This window comes from Balaenoptera physalus, assembly GCF_965194825.1.
Source record: "Balaenoptera physalus genome assembly, chromosome: 17".
Classification (NCBI taxonomy): domain Eukaryota; kingdom Metazoa; phylum Chordata; class Mammalia; order Artiodactyla; family Balaenopteridae; genus Balaenoptera; species Balaenoptera physalus.
This window is the reverse complement of record NC_138895.1, coordinates 3,867,508-3,884,702: the sequence shown is the minus strand read 5'-3', so window position 1 is coordinate 3,884,702 and position 17,195 is coordinate 3,867,508. Positions and strand designations below refer to the sequence as shown.

Genomic DNA, 17,195 nt, shown 5'->3' with positions numbered 1-17,195 from the left:
ATAATCCTAAAACTTAGCTTAGGAACCTGACAAGTTTACATCTTTTTGTGTTAAATAGGTTCTGATGTCTGGATGGTTGTATGTCTTGCAGAGGACACCTCAGGATGGGGTGAAAGAAGCATGAAGCCAAAGATCTGAACTTGGGAGGAGAAGGTTCCAGGATGGCTAATGCCACGTGGGCAAACACAGTGATGCCGTCCGAGCTGAGCCCTCGCTGCGCGCTGTAGAGTATGCCATCGGACTGTGCCACCAGCTCCCTTCCCGTCCAGGACAGCGCCTTTCCCAGGGCCACTGTCTCATCCCCCCACCCCACCCCCTGGAAAGCGACACTACCCTCCATTCTCCAAAATGAAAAGGAGAACCTGCTAAAGTGATGGTTTGAAGGATAGTTTACTTCACTGTCAGCACCACAGGCTATTCTTTCCATAGGAATCATCTATTATCTACCACTGTATCAAGACTCTCAATTTCACAATCAACTTTTTCTTTTTTTTTTACACACACACACACACACACACTGTATTTTATTTTTACAAGAGGTAAATAGACTGACACCAAGCATTGTACATGGATGACCACAACAAAAGCAACAATGATTGCAATTACCAAACATGAAACACACTCATACTATGTCATAATATTGACATTCAGTCCAGTACTCCTCCACTGTAACAGCTCCTTTACTTTGCAGTGAAAATTGTCACAATCAACTTTTTACAGCAGAGAAGGAGACTAATTAAAATTGAGAGAAGGATCATGATTTTAGCAAGAAGTAAGAGGAAGTAAATAGATCGTTAATAAAGGAAATGGAAATTAATTCACACATATGAAGAAAATTTCTCTTATGACTTAAATGGCTTTTCTGGACTTAGAGAGGGAAAAGTATAGAAAAATGGGATACTCTATCAAGATCAAAAACCAGTGAGAATTTAAACTCATTTCACAAAGCCAGTATTACCCTGACACCAAAGCCAGACAAAGATACCACAAGAAAATTGAAGGCCAATATCCCCGATGAACATAGATGCAAAAATCTTCAATAAAATACAAGCAAACCAAATTCAGCAGCACAGTGAAAGGATCATATACCATGGCCAAGTGAGATTTTCCCTGGGATGTGAGGATGGTGCAACATGTACAAATCAATGTGATACATCACATTAACAGAATGAAGGGGAAAAAAAGACATGATCATGTCAGTTAGACACAGAAAAAGCATTTGACAAAATGCAACATCAGGTCTTGATAAAAAAAAAAGTCAACAAAATAGGTACAGGAGGAACTTACCTCAGCACAATAAAGGCCATGTATGAAAAGCCCACAACTAACATTATAATCAATGAAGGTTTTCCCGCTAAGATCTGGTACAAGGCAAGGATGACCTCTCTCAATACTTCTACTCATCATAGCACTGGAAGTCCTAATCAGAGCACTTAGACAAGAAAAAGAAATAAAAAGCATTCAAATTGGAAAGGAAGAAGTGAAATTACCTGTTTACAGATGACATGACCATATATGCAGAAAATCCTAAAGATGCAACACAGTAACTCTTAGAACTAATAAATGAAGAAGAAAACATAAGGCAAAAAGCTTCTTGACGTTCATCTGGGCAATGATTTTTTTGGCTATGACACCAAAAGCACAGGCAACAAAAGCAAAAATAGACATGTGGGACTGCATCAAACTAAAAAGCTTCTGCGCAGCAAAGGAAGCAATCGAGAGTGAAAAGGCAACCTACATGATGGGAGAAAATATTTGAAAACCATGTATCTGACAAGCAGTTACTATCCTATATATATATAGGAACTCATATAACTCAGTAGCAAAAAAACAAATAACCTGATTTTAAAATGGACAAAGGACCTGCATAGACATTTCTCAAAATAAGACTTACTAATGGCCAACAGGTATGTGAAAAGGTTCAACATCACAAATCATCAAGAAAATGCAAATCAAAACCACAATATCACCTCACACCAAGGTCAAGAAGACAAAAGGTAACAGTGTCGACCAGGATGTGGAGAAAAGGAAACCCTGTTGCACTCTTGGTGGGATGTAAATTGGTACAGCCATTATGGAAAACAGTATGAGGGTTTCTCAAAAAATTAAAAGTAGAGCTGCCGTATGATCCAGCAATCCTACTTCTGGGATTCATATCGAGAGGAAGTGAAATCAATATGTCAAGAGGATAGCTGTTCTCCCAACGAACATGGAGTACAGCATTATTCACACTGACCAAGATATGGAAACAATCTAAATGTCTGTCAACAGATGAATGGATAAAGAAATGTGATAGATACTATATGTGTATCTCACAGGCAAAGAAGAATATATATACAATGTATATGTATACACACACACACGCGCAATGGGATATTATTCAGCATTAAAAAGGAAAGAAATCCTGCCATTAGCAACAACATGGATGAACCTGGAGGACCTTATGCTAAAGTGACATAAGTCAGACACAGAAAGACAAATATTGCATGATATCACTTGTATGTGGGATCTAAAATCTAAAAAACTCACAGAAGCAGAGAGTAGAATAAGGTTGCAGGGACAGAGGGGCAGGGAAATGGGAGATGTTGGTCAACGGGTTCAAAGTTTCAGCTATGCAGGATGGATAAGTTCTGGAGATCTAATGTACAGCAAGGTGACTATCATTAACAATACTGCATTGTATACTTGAAATGTGCTGAGAGTTAAGAGTTCTCACCACACACACACAAAAGATAACTGTGTGAGGTATTGGATGTGTGAATTAGCTTGATTGTGGTGATTATTTCACAATGCATACATATAAGAAAACATCAACTGCACACCTTAAACATACACAACTTTTATTTGCCAATTACACCTGAATAAAGTTGGGGTAGGGGATGAAAGAGGACTTAACCTGATTGAGCACCACTACCGCGTGCCCGGCCCCTTACACACGTCAGCTCATGCCATCCTCACCACCAGCCACACCCAGGTCTTGTTACCCACTGTTACATATCAGGAACCTAGTCTCTGAGAAGTAAGGTAACTAGCTCAGGGTGTCACAGAAACTTAGTGATTAAAAAAAATTTTAATGAAGTTAAATATTAATAAGTTCACTTAAATATCTTACCTTTATAAAGTGCTATAGAATAAACTATGTGTTGATACAAAAACAAAACAAAACAAAAAACCAATGAGAGGTCAATGGGAAGCAGAAACCAAGTATAAAACGCTTTTTCTTAAAAGAGAAAAACAAGAAATGTATGCCATCTTATTTGTCAGTTATACCTCAATAAAAAAAAATTTGTAAGAGGAAGACAAGAATTGAAAGCAGGGACTCAAAGAGATATTTGCACACTCATGTTCATAGCAGTATCATTCACAATAGCTAACAGGTGGAAGAAACACAGCGTCCACTGATAGATGATGGACAAACAAAATGTGGTCCATCCATACCATGGAATATTATTCAGCCTTTAAAAGGAGGAGAACATGAATCCTACAACATGGATGAACCTTGAGTTAACGCCACGTGAAATAAGCCAGTCACAAAAGGACAAATACTGTATGATTTCATTAATGTGAGGTCCCTAGAGTATAAAGTTCATAGAGACAGAAAGTAGATGGTGGGTACCAGGGGCTGAGGAGGGGGAAACAGGGAGTTAATGTTTAATGGGGACAGAGTTCCAGTTTGGGAAGATGAAAAAGTTCTGGAGAGGATGGTGGTGAAGCTTGCACAACAATGTGAATGTACTTAATGCCCCTGAACTGTACACCTAAAAATGGTTAAGATGGTAAATTCTGTGTGTATTTTAACCACAATCACAAAAATAAAACAAAAAGAAGAAAACAATGATAAATGCACCATTTACTAAGTTAATAAGTCAAATTCATTTCCAATTTCTGCAGAAAAATTAGAAAGCAATTTCATCTACTACTTTGAGGGAGCTTATAGGTACTAAATACTCCCAAATAATTTAAATAGAGAAACAATCATTAAATAATCTCAATATGGCTAATATTTACTATGATCAATTGGGACCAACACTTCGAAAATACCCTGTAATTTAATGTAACATGACCAGGAAAAAGAAATGGAGAATTAAAACAGAAGAAAGAATGATCTAACTGGTGTATCTAGAAAAACACAGCACTTGTAAAATTGTCAAGTACACACTCTTCACAAGATCATACTTATAAACTCAAGTTGTATGAATCAAAAACCATTCTCACTCAACATCGGAAAATAGTCCAAAAGAGATTCAACATTAGTTTATCGATGTTTTGATTATCTGTTGTGCATCACAAAACACCCCGAAACTCAGTAGCTTAAAACTGTCACCATTTATTTGCTCTTGATTCTGCAGCCTGGGCCGGGCAGGTGGTTCTTCCGCTGTCTTTTCCTGTGGTCCTGCACGTGGATACATGTGCGCAGCAGGTTAGCGAGGGTCCGGGCTCAGCTGGGACGTGGAACAGCTGCGCTTCTCTTTCGATACAGTTTCAGGCCCTCTCCCTCTTCATGTCCCTCTCTGCAGGGTCTAGCTGGTAGCCGGACTGCTGACCTCCTGGACCTCCGAGGACAGAAAGACAGAAACTGTCCCTCCTTGTTCACGCCTGGGCTTGCCGCCCCAGAACACGACTTCCACGGCTATCCATCGGTCCAAGCAGTCGCAGGGCCAGCCTGGATTCCAAGTGATGAGAAAGAGCCATCATCTCCTGACGAGGGACTGGGTTACACCGAACAAGAGCCCTGCGGGGTGTGGGATACAGCTGTAGCCGTCTTTGGACACGTGATCCACCGCATCTGGTGAAGGATTTGTGAAGGGCTTGATAAGCAAGTGAAACGTGTTAAAGGATTGCATGTAGAACCCACTTAAACAGAAACTTCAACACAACCGAAATCTTGCATGGAAGATTTATTTTATCTCAAGGAAATGAAAAACAAGGCTGCTGCCTTATTGCATAGTTGGAAGATGAAATACGCAAAAGAGAAATATCCCTAAAGGTATTAGTTTATTCAACAAATACTTTTTGAATGTTTAATGTGCTGATCCTACACCACCAGGTAAAGTGTGATTTTCCAATGATTGCTCTAAAACCTTGATTCCAGCTTCTCTTCTAACTACAGCCAACATAATTTTTTTTTAAGGGATGAGCACATAGGAATCATAAAAATGGCTGTCATTTGTTGGGAGACTACTAGGTGTTAGGAATTATGCTAAAAGCACGGTCTCTCTGATCCTTTCAAAACCCTGCAAAGCAAACCCTATCATTTGCCATTTTACAGGTGAGAAAACAGATGTTTCCAGGAGCTAAATACCCTGAAAGTACACTGACTCCCCAAAATACTTGTTAATAGATTGACTGAGGGAGCCTTAGTTACTGAGGACAGATGTTAGAAGTGCTCATTGCTTATATATATATTTTAATTTCCAATTTTACCCAATTGCAATTACACCAGCCCTGGAATAAGCTGCCCCCTCATTAAGCTGTGAGGCTGTGGTCGGGTCTTGGAGCAGACAGCACCTTTACCCGTTCGGGCTGGACGACACCCATCAGGTCTCCACACGCTCAACAACATCGCTCCGTCCTGCACCCTAACACTGCAAGGCGGTGAAAGCTCCTCTAAGGAGACTCCCGAGGCTTGCTACTCAAGTCAGGGTGGAAAAACACCAAGCTCTTCTCAAGTAACCGCACGATTGTCTTGGGTCCAGAATGGAAACTGCTTTCTCCCTCTTCCTGCCTTTGCCTCCCTCCAGGCTGTGGTGTGGATCTCTGCTGATGCAGACTTTCCCCTCCTTAGGGTGGGATGCTTCCTCGGGCATTCAGCGAGAGGAAGAGGTGGACGGAGCATGGAGGCCTCGGGCGGGAGGCTGTGGATCTGAGGCCAGGAGTCCCCGGGGGAGGAGGAGCAGGGGGAGAAGAATGGGGCCCCCCCAGGCCTGAGCAGATAAGCATCTCACATTCTCCCTCCTTTTCCTTCTTCCTGGGGCTGGCTGCTGGGCTCGCCCACCCTGCGCCTTTTAACTGTCAGGGAGCCAATGCCGGGCACTGGGCGAGCCACCGCCGATGACATGAGTTAAGTGTGTTCCAAATTGGCCTTCCTGCCTTTCTGCAAGAAAAACAAACTTGAGCTGGACCCCAACAAACATGACAGGAAAAATAACAACCCTTGTCGAGGGCTGATACTGAAAGTGGCCGGGCTCTCCACCCCCCAGCCGGCCCCTGCTGCGGATGGGGGCTGGGGGCAGGAATTCCAGCTCGGGAGCCTCCAGGGCGAGTGTCGGGGGCGCCACGTCGTTCCCTCTGAGGTCACCTGCGCAGGGCACCAGAGGAGGCCCCTTCCACATCCCACAGTGACCACACGACACTAGATGCTGCAGCATCAAGCCTACTCCACAGAGAGGGCAGTCGGTGGCTCAGGGTAACACAGCGACTAAGCAACAGAGCTCCATTCATTCTCAGCAGTGTCTGACTCCATAGCTCCTATTTTATTTTTTGGCTACATTAGAAAAGTGAGAATTCAGAATGCACGCTACCGTTGGGCCCACTGCCCTAGATGCTACAAGTCATTAATGAAAACTACTGGCTTTATGATACAACAATAACAGGAAATGTGTTCATTATTTGGAATAATGCTCCTTCATCAAACTTTTAATCCCTCCACAAGCCAGAGTCTGTTCTATTTTTCATGGATATTTTTCCAAATAAGACAGGCCAGTCACAAAAGGACAAATGCTTAATGATTCCATTTAAATGATGTACTTAGAGCAGTCATATTCATAGAGACACAAAGTAGATGGTGGGTACCAGGGGCTGGTGGAGGAGGGAACGGGAGTTAGTGTTTCATGGGTACAGAGTTTCAATTTGAGACGATGAAAAAGTTCTGGAGACGGATGGTGGTGATGGTCACACAACAGTGTGAAGGCACTTAATACCATGAACTGTACGCCCGAAAATGGCTAAGATGGTAAATTTTAGGTTATGTATACTTTACCACAATTTTTAAAAAAGAATCAATATTGAGGTATTTAATAGATCTGTATTCAGTCCTGACCAAGGGAGAGAAAGTACTAAATTATGCTGAAGTCTTCCCCCATGTGTGCACGCTGCTGGAGTCTTCAATTAGCAATAATGGGTATATTCAACATGTTAGCAACATCAGACCTGGGCTTGAAAGTGAGGTCTAGGACACTGGCATTAGGAGTTTTGCAGATCTATTTTTCTGAAGATTTTAGAGCATTCCCAAGAGGCTATTTCACAGGCTGACACAGTCAGCCACTACCTCTTAAGGTTAGATTAAAAGACAAAGAACAACAAAAACTTGCTTTGCCTGTCCATGCTTTCCAGAAGGAAATGAAAATTTTTTGAGTTGTGCTCTTTCACATCTTGAAAACTTCTTCTAAACATGAACTCTTCCACTACCCTAACTCTCTTCTAGGAGGCTGGTATAAGTTCAATTCCAAAAAATGACAAGGACATTATTAAAATAGGAGAATTATGGAGCCATCTCACTCGTAATTTTCTAAACCAAATATGAATACACTCATTCCAGCAATATGGAAAAATAATACTTTGCCTTTAACTAAGCATATTCTGTGAATGCGAGATCATTTTTAATATTCAAAAATCAATTAGTCAACCAAGTAATCACTAAATTAAATAATTATTAAATTAACAGTATAAAAGAGAAAAATTATATGAACATATTGATATATGCATTAAAAAAAGTTGAAGAAATGCAACATCCATTCTCAATAAAAACTCTTTGCAAACTAAAAATAGAGAAGAACTTCCTTCACCAACCAAAAGGTATTTACAAAAACCCTACAGCAAACACCAGATGTGGTGGTGAAATGTTGAAAGCTTGCCTTCCGGGATCGGAACGAGACAAGGATGCCTGCTATCACTACTTCTGCTGTAATGGTGGTCTAAACTGGATGGCAAGGCAAGGAAAAGAAGTAAGTAAAATGTATATGTAATGGATGTAAGAAATACAAATCTAATTTACAAATAATGACTTTGTGTGAAGAAAATCCAAAGAGATATACATGTACAGTTTTAGAATCAATAAATTCAATTAATTCTGACATAGATACAAGTGAAATAGTAGGACAACAGGGGTGCACTTCCCAGAAAATATTTTGTGTGTTTTGGAAAAAGGAGGTGGGTAAAAGAAATAGGATTGTATGATTTGAAAATGGTTGAAGGTGGGTGAGATGTCTAGGGAGTCTGCTATACTATTCTACCTACTTTTGTATACGCTTGGAAGTTTTTATAATAAAAAGATTTTAAAAAAATAAGTAAGATTGGTTGCTGGATACAAGGTCAGTAGACTGAAATCAATTATAATTCTCTAAATCAGTAAAAGGAGCTAGAAAATATTTTTAACATACCATTTACAATAGCATAAAAACGTCAAGTGGCTAGGTATATTTCTAACAGAAATGCACAAGACAACTACACAGAAGATTGTAAACATTATTCAAGGAAATTGGAGAAGAGATAAATAAATGGAGGGGTATACTATGTTCATGGATTAGAAGACTCAATGCTGTAAAAATGTCAATTCTTCCCCCCAAATCCTGCACAGATTAAATGAAATGCCTGTCAAAATCCCCATGGTGTTGTGTGTGTGTGTGTGTGTGTGTGTGTGTGTGTAACTTGAGAAACTAATTAAAATAGAGGGCTAAGGACTAGGAAAAGCCAAGATCTTGAAGAAGAAGTACAAGGTGAAAAGACTTGCTCTACCAGATATGAAGACTCATTATGAAACTACAATATCAAGACAGTGTGATGCTGGCACAAAGATAGGAAAAAAGACCAGTGGAATAGAATTGATAGCCAAAGAGGGACCCTCATATATCCAACCTCTGATATTTGGGAAGGAATGCACTGCAGGGGGTGTGAGGAGGGAACAGTCTTCCTGCTGTATTGTGCCAGGGCAATGGTACATCCATATGAGAAAAATTATACTTAACTCCATCTCACACCAGGTCTAAAACTAAATTCCAAAAAGATTTTAGATCAAAATGTGAAAGTAAAACAATAAACTGTCTAGAAGATAGCACAGGAGGGTAGCTCCATGGCCTGTGGTAAGGAAAGATGTTTTTAAATACACAAAGAACACAAATGAAGAAAGAAAAAGATTGTATACATTGAACTACATTAAAAATAAGAATTTCTGCTTATCAAAGGCACAAATCAGTGAATGAAAATATAAGCCAGAGAGTAGAAGATACTTGCAACATACATAAACAACAAAGGGCCAAGAACATAAGAATTCCAAATCAATAAGAAAAATAAAGATAACTCAGTAAGGAAGTGGGCAAAGTGTCTAAGAGGCACTTATGAATTCGATGGCCAATAATGAGCTGCAGAATGATTTGAAATAATTCATAATAGAGGTCCCCATTTCAGAGGGGCTTAAATACCACAGATAGAATAAAGTAAAATCAAATGCCTTAAAAATACATACCCAGCATCCAGGTGAGCAAACTTCCTGAAATAGGGCCTCTCTGTTCATGAAGTCTCATTCTTTTTTCTCTTGACTTTCACCCATGAATAATGAAATAATGGCTATTTCATTTAGGTCAACTGATTTGTAAGAGTTATTTGATGCCTGGAAAGCCTTTTGGATCTTTTTTTCAAACCTTTTAATGCCTTTTTTGTTAAACTTTTCATTTTTCTAAAACTATGCTCAGCTCTGACTTCAAAATAGTTAGTGTCTCACATGAATGAGATCAACTCCCTGCCTGAAGTCATAGAGCTCTCTTCAGTCCTATGGAGGAGTAATAATTAAAGTTAATCTAAGCCACTTTTAGCATTAAAACCTTGTGTCTTTTCCCCAAGTATACTGAAGATGTTTTAATTAATTAAAAATAATGGTCACAGCAGCAGTCAAATGTTTAAAGAAATTAAAGAATCAGCCATTAAAGTTATGCATTGCCCAAATATGAAACTGTAAAGATTTGTGTTTATGAATATCATATTGCTTTGATTCTGTTCCATTTCCATCAAGTTTCTAGGCATTTATCAAGAATTACCAGCCTATAGCAGGCAAGGGCTCTGACCACTTGTCTGTTGACTGTGTGGCTGGCAAGTCACAACTTCTCTGGGTCTCAGGTGACCCATGTTTCTAAAAAAAAAAAAAAATTACCAGCCTAAAGAATAATAAGTATTGGCATATTGGCAAGTATGTGGAGAAATTGGAACCCTTTTGAACTGCATGTGGAAATGTAAAGTGGTACAGCCACTGTGGAAAACAGAATGGTGATTCCTCCAAAAATTAAACGTAGAATTGCCATATAATCCAGCAATTCCACTTCTGAGTTTACACCCAAAAGAACTGAAAGCAGGGACTCAAAGACATATTTGTACACTCATGTTCATAGCAGCATCATTCACAACAGCCAAAAAGTGGGAACAACCCCAAATGTCCACTGATGGATGAATGGATAAGCAAAATGTGGTCTCTACATGCAATGGAATATTATTCAGCCTAGAAAGGAAGGAAATTCTGACACACATTGCAACATGGATACACCTCGAGTACATTATGCTGAATGAAACAAGCCAACAACAAAAGGTCAAATATTGTATGATTCCACTTACATGAGGCACCCAGAGTAGTCAGATTCCTAGAGACAGAGGCTGGAATGGTGGTTTCCAGGGGCTGGGGGTGGGGGAGGGGGAGTCAGTGTTTAATGGGGACAGAGTTTCAGTCTGGGGAGATGAAACAGCTCTGGAGATGGATGGTAGTGACGGTTGTACAACAATGTGAATGTACTTGGTGCTACTGAACTGTATACTTTAAAATGGCTAAAATGATAAACTGTATGTCATGTGTATTTTACCACACAGCACAGGGAGATCAGCTCGGTGCTAGAGGGGTGGGATAGGGAGGGTGGGAGGGAGACGCAAGAGGGAGGGGATACGGGGATATATGTATACGTATAGCTGATTCACTTTGTTATACAGCAGAAACTAACACACCATTGTAAAGCAATTATATTCCAATAAAGACGTTAAAAAAAAAAAAGGATAAAGCAAAAACAGAAAAAAGAAGTACCAGCTTAGATGATTATAATAGTGTTGTCCTAATGAGGCCAGTATAAGAATTAAGAGTTAATATACGTAAAGCCCTTGGAACAGTGCCCGATACTATAGTTAGTACACACACAAAATTAGCCATTACCATCATAATCATGATTGCCATTAAAGCTATTCTCTCCTACTGACATGCTTTATTCCATAGTTTCACTATTTTAAATACAAAATGTTCCGGCTGTAATGAAAAGTGATCTCAATAGATGGCTCTCTGGCACTTGGACCTTCCTCAAGGGAACCTGATGGCTCTGTTGCAGGGCAGACGCAAAGGTTTTCAAAGCCCTGCAGAGCCTGAACCAAAGAGCCCGGAACCAGAACAAGTTCTGCCTCTGCTTTTCATCTCCCCCACATCTGGAGCCACGCCAACTCTTTCTTGGATAATTTATAATAACTCACTCTAAAAGACAACAGAAAATGCAAGTTAAAATAATAAATTATCTTCAGTCCATAGAACATTCATTCAGTCCCCTGCTTTCATGCGGTTCTGTTTTTCAATCCTAGGAATGATTCTGGCACAGGGGTGTTATCTCCATTCACAGGAAGGAAACTAAACCTTGGAGCAGGTGAGCACCTTGTCCGGTGGGATACAGGGTGTCCATGAAGATACAGAGGACACCCAACCCCCTGACTCATGGCTCTACAATTTGCAATATGTACTTCAAAAGTTAGAAATAAATCTATTTTTTTACATCAAAGGAAAAAGGAATTAGAGACATTGACTTGTCAAACTAAAATGAAGTGCTTTTAAGACAAAATTTGAGACCCTGGATGTTGATGAGCTCGGAAAATTCTACATCACACGAGGCCCAGCCTACGCCTTGTGAATTCTACTCATTGTTGCGGACGGCTCCAAAATCCAGCTTTTTGTCTAAGAAATGCGGGCAACCCTGTAGACTGGGGAAATCAACAAACTTCGGAAGAACTGTTTCTAAGACAACCCTATCCAACCTCAAAGAAACATAGACGGAAACAGATCTAGAATCCCCCATATTGAAAATGTGATAAAATAGACCATAAGGAACATGCAGCCCTGGGAAAGTAGCCAACAGGTAAGCTAGCATCAGGTGAGCCCTGGAATGGGGAAGCGAGGCACCTGGCCTGAGCCACCTTCTCCAGGTCGGGTCTCCAAATGGCCCAACTTAATGTACCTATGCAGTGATCAACTCATTGTGCTGAATAATTCTGATACTGGCATTGAGAGCTTACTAATTAATTTCTTTAATATTGCAGGTTTCAAAGAATAAAGCAAAGGCCACCAGAGATCAAAGAAAAAGAAAATACACCATTTGCAGCAACATGGATTCAACTAGTAGAGATTATCATACTAAGTGAAGTAAGTCAGAAAGAGAAAGACAAATACCATATGATCTCACTTATATGTGGAATCTAAAATATGACACAAATGAACCTATCTAGGAAACAGAAACAGACTCACAGACATAGAGAACAGACTTGTGGTTACCAAGGGGGAGGGGGAGTGGGGGAGGGATGGATTGAGAGTTTGGGGTTAGTAGATGCAAACTATTACATATAGAATGGATAAACAAGGTCCTACTGTATGGCATAGCAAACTATATTCAATATCCTGGGATAAACCATAGTGGAAAAGAATATAAAAAAGAATGTATATATGTGTATCAGTGAGTCACTTTGCTATACAGCAGAAATTAACACAACATTGTAAATCAACTATACTTCAATAAAAGAGAAAGGAAGGAAGGAAGGAAGAAAGAAAAGAAAGGAAGGAAGGAAGGAAGGAAGGAAGGAAGGAAGGAAGGGAGGAAGGAAGGAAGGAAGGAAGAAAGAAAGACAAGTTATTATTTCCTGGCCAGGCAAGGAAACACACAGCAATAAAGAAATCTACTGAGTAGTTCTCTCAGGGGGAAAGTCAGGGGTTGAAGATGGTGGAGGCTAGGTGTGGTGGTTATGTTAACTAAGGAATGAAGGTTAGCACTCTGAGGAGGGCAAAGTCTACAGTAAAAGATGGGTTAAAAAAGCCCCATCATCCGTTGGCCAAGAAACAGTGTTCAGTGAGAGCCAGTTAGGGTCTGATGTACGAGGTCCCTCAAAGTTCACGATGTTTATCTGAGTCAGCTGGTTAGTGCCAGTTCTGATGAAACACACTATTCCGTTTTGGCAAATGCTGATAGAAATGGAAACTGTTTCTTACGCATAGGTGATAACAACCACATGCAACGCAGGACGTCAGGTTGGATACCTATTTGCAAAACCAGCAGTCAGGACATTTGGGGGAAATCTGAATATGGATTGGAGAGGCCATGAGAAGAAAATAGATTGAAATGGAAATGGCTGGCTGACAAAACAGGTCACAAAACAGTGTGTACCGTGTGATATCATTCTGATAATAATAATAATAATGGACTTATTTGCACATAGAGAAAGATACGCAGAAGGATACACACAAGTGTCAGAGGAGCGAGTTGAAGTGAAGGAGCGGGACAGGTTTTAATTTTTTATTTTTGCTCTACTTTCTGATTTTCTACCATGACCACCTGTTCTTCTTGTAATAAAAGTTCTTGTTGTGGACCGATGCAGCGGGAATGAACTCACTTTTCTCTCCCCTGAGGATCTAGAGTGGAAACCTGCTCTGAGGTTATACTGGCTTCCAGACAGACAGAAATGACAAGCTGACTCCTGAGACCTGATGGGTTTTTGCCTCAAATCCACAGCTCTGGCCTCACCGAGTGACAGCCCCAAATGAGTCAGCTCTGAAGGTGACTGTGGGACGTTAAGAACATTTTGGGAACGCATGCAGTCACATGAATACCTGGCAGGTCGGCATTTCCGTGGTCACCCCCCAGGCCAAAGCAAGCCGGCCCCTCACGTGGAACAGCCTGGACATCGACACCAACACCAGGAATTAAAGACCAAGCACAAAGCAGCAAGAGACCGTCAGGCCTCCTAACTCTCAGGGTCAAAAACTAGGCTTCATGACAGGGAGACACGACTCCCACTGATTTATCTTTCCTTTATCCTGTAACTGGTGATTTCAAATCTATTCTGTGACTGTATCAGTAATAGCTGGGTGGAGATTTTTTTAGATGCACAGGAATGTCTTTTCTAATCCAAATTAGACCTGTAATTTGCAAATCTCAAGAGACCAAGCAGGATGGTAAGGGCAGACCCCAGGTTTATCAAGAAGAAAGAGGGGGCAAAGTTCAAAGATTCGGAAAAATCAAAACAGGCAAGGACCGGATGGTATTAACTTAAATAAACCAAATGTAGGGTTAAATAGGCCTGCTGGTGTTAAAGGTGACATCATTACTCAACTTCAGCCTTCTCAAACAATGAAGAAATGTGAATAAAATTACCTACTAGCATAAATCACGCTGACCCAACCCAAATACCAGGGAGGAAGAAGGAATTACCTACTCGGACAATCAGAGATAGATGAGTTCCCTGGGCTTCTAGCAGAAGCAGCAGAGGTTAACCTGGCCTTAACGCAGCAACTCAGGCAATGAGAGAGGGCAGAGGGGCAGGAGTTCAGAACCACCTAAAATGTCCCACTGAAAGAAAGCTTTTGTCATATTTAATATTATGTTATTTTAAGAATATAAAATGGAATATAAAAATGGATAGCCTTTATGCCAATTGTGTTTTTTTAAAGGTAATAATACATGGTTAAATAAAAAGTTTTTCTCCCAAATTTCTAACAAAAAATATATCTTCTCCATCAACTTTATCTATGGTCATTATTTTAAGCTTCTTTCAACTTACAAGTAATGCATACACTTATTAGATGATAAAGTTGGATGACAGAACTTGTATATTAGTTTTTTCTACCCATTTCCATAGTAAGTGTTCAATAAATGCTAAATTAATCACTTTGGGTTGCTTCTCTAATAACTTATTCTTTAGAATTTTCAGATCATAAAGAAGCTATGCACCAACTAAACAGACTTGTACTGTAAAATGTGACTTACCATATCATATTTGCTTACATAATAGTTAAGTTTTTATTTTAAAATACTTTAAAAAAATCATTTAGGAGGTGGGGTGTCCCAGAATGGAATACAGACCATGACAGGAGAATTGAACTGTATTACAAATGGATGAAACCACCTCACTCAACGGGTGGAGAGACTGGGGGCGGTGGGGGGAGGTACTGACCTAAGTAACTTTGGAAATGAGTGGAGTCTGTAAGATTAAAGGCAAATAAAACTGTGTAGAGCACTGTACTCTGATAAAATGGCTCCCCATGGGAATGCAAGTTAACAATTCTGATACCACTATACATGTACACTTGAATTGAACAATTAAGCAAATGGATGGCAGGTCAGGGGGTCGGGTCATATTTGTCACTGCTGGAGTGGGTGTGTACAGAGAAGCAAGAAGAAGGCACCAGAGTAAGCAACGTGGTAATATCGTTGGAGATTTCAGGATGAACTCACATTTAGTTTATTTATAGATACAGATGCTCACATACAGAAATACTTACAGATATATGTATACACACAGGTTAGTGTACACACAGACATTTCCTTGCTCTCTCAGCTACAAGGGCCTAGAAGCAATGATACCCCAATACCGACAAGCACGTCAAGCACCCAGATTTGGTTTCTAACACCACTCACCAGTACGAGGAACCAGAGCTTCTTGGAGAAATGGCTGCTTCTAGGACTGGGGCAGGGAATATACAAGATAAGTCTGGAGCACTCCGTAGTACCAGGAAATAAGGAAATGCTTGAAAAACAAAAACAAAAAACCCACGTTGATGGGAATATGCCAAAGGAGCCCAGTAGAGAGCTCTTGATGGCAAAAGCTGGAACAATTTCAGCCACCAAATAAAATAAGTCAGTATCAGATTATAACCCAAGGCATAAAATGAATACCCACGAGTCCATACTGATACAAATGAATAATAAATAAATGGGGGAGAAGAGACCCATCTCTCATGCAGAAGACCTCCAGACAATTTAGGTAGACACTCCACCCTGAAGGAGGTGAAGCATGACCCTCGATCCCTGAAGAGTTCACTGCACAGTGTAGCTTAATTGCAAAAAGCACAGTGAGGAAAGTGGGGAAAGTAACTCGACAGTGGAGAAGTCTGACCAGCACGGCTTGGGCAGGAGATCAAAGTCAACACCAACAGTGGTGTCACAGCAAGAGTGTTCGCCCAAGGCGTGACGTGATGAAAACAGCACCTGACCTCTGGGGTCTCCCTATAAACCATATCCCCATGCTAAGCTAATCACGAGAAAGAACTGCTGAGGAGTAGTCTCCAAAAACACTTGACTAGCGCTCCTCAGAACCGCGGAGGATGCCAAAAACAAGCAAGGCCTGAGGGACAGAGGACACAGGGTGACTAAACGTAACACGGGACCCTGGATGGGATCCCAGAACAGAGAAAGGGCATTAGGGAAAACTAAGGAATCAGTATAAAGTATGCACTTTAGCTAATAACCATGCCTTGGTTCACGATGGTAACAAGCATCCCATACTAACCTAAGATGTCAGTGATGGGGAGGCAGGGTTTGTGTGAACTCCCTGCACTGTTTCCACAATTTTTCTGTAAATCGAAAACTGTTCAAAATAGAGAAAATTTATTTTAAAAAACTTAAGCAATACTAGACAATATCCCAAAAAGGTGAAATGACACCTCTGTTTTCCAGAAGGACAAAAAAGTAGAAGACTTGAGGGCAAGTTGTCATCACATCAAAATTTTATCCCAAGGCTCATTTAAACATCTCTGTCCTTCTTGAAAGTGAGGACATGGAAGGACTACTCAAATTGTTGTTGAGAGAGTTAACAGTAAGCACCAGAACAAAAATTTTTTTTTAAATCAAGGGATAATGGGGTATGTTGTTTGCTTACTGAAGTATCTAATATGTCTTTTGTTCCACAGACTTTGATACTGGCCAAACACCAAAAAAAATAAACCATCGGACGCAAAGGGCTTTGTTAGATATAGTGTAAAATATTGATCCAGGGACTTCCCTGGTGGAGCAGAGGTTAAGAATCCACCTGCCAAGGCAGGGGACACGGGTTCGAGCCCTGGTCCGGTAAGATCCCACATGCCGAGGAGCAACTAAGCTCGTGCGCCACAACTACTGAAGCCCGCGCTCTAGAGCCCGCGAGCCACA

At 40.5% G+C, this 17,195-nt stretch overlaps 1 long non-coding RNA gene across 1 annotated transcript in view; it reads right to left on the bottom strand.

Annotated features, from left to right (window-relative positions):
• LOC309646611 overlaps positions 1–17,195 on the bottom strand; it is a 36,333-nt gene extending 19,138 nt beyond the window's left edge. Inside the window, exon 1 of the long non-coding RNA XR_014255466.1 lies at positions 15,687–17,195. This is a non-coding gene — a long non-coding RNA (uncharacterized lncRNA). The remainder of the gene's footprint in view (positions 1–15,686) is intronic.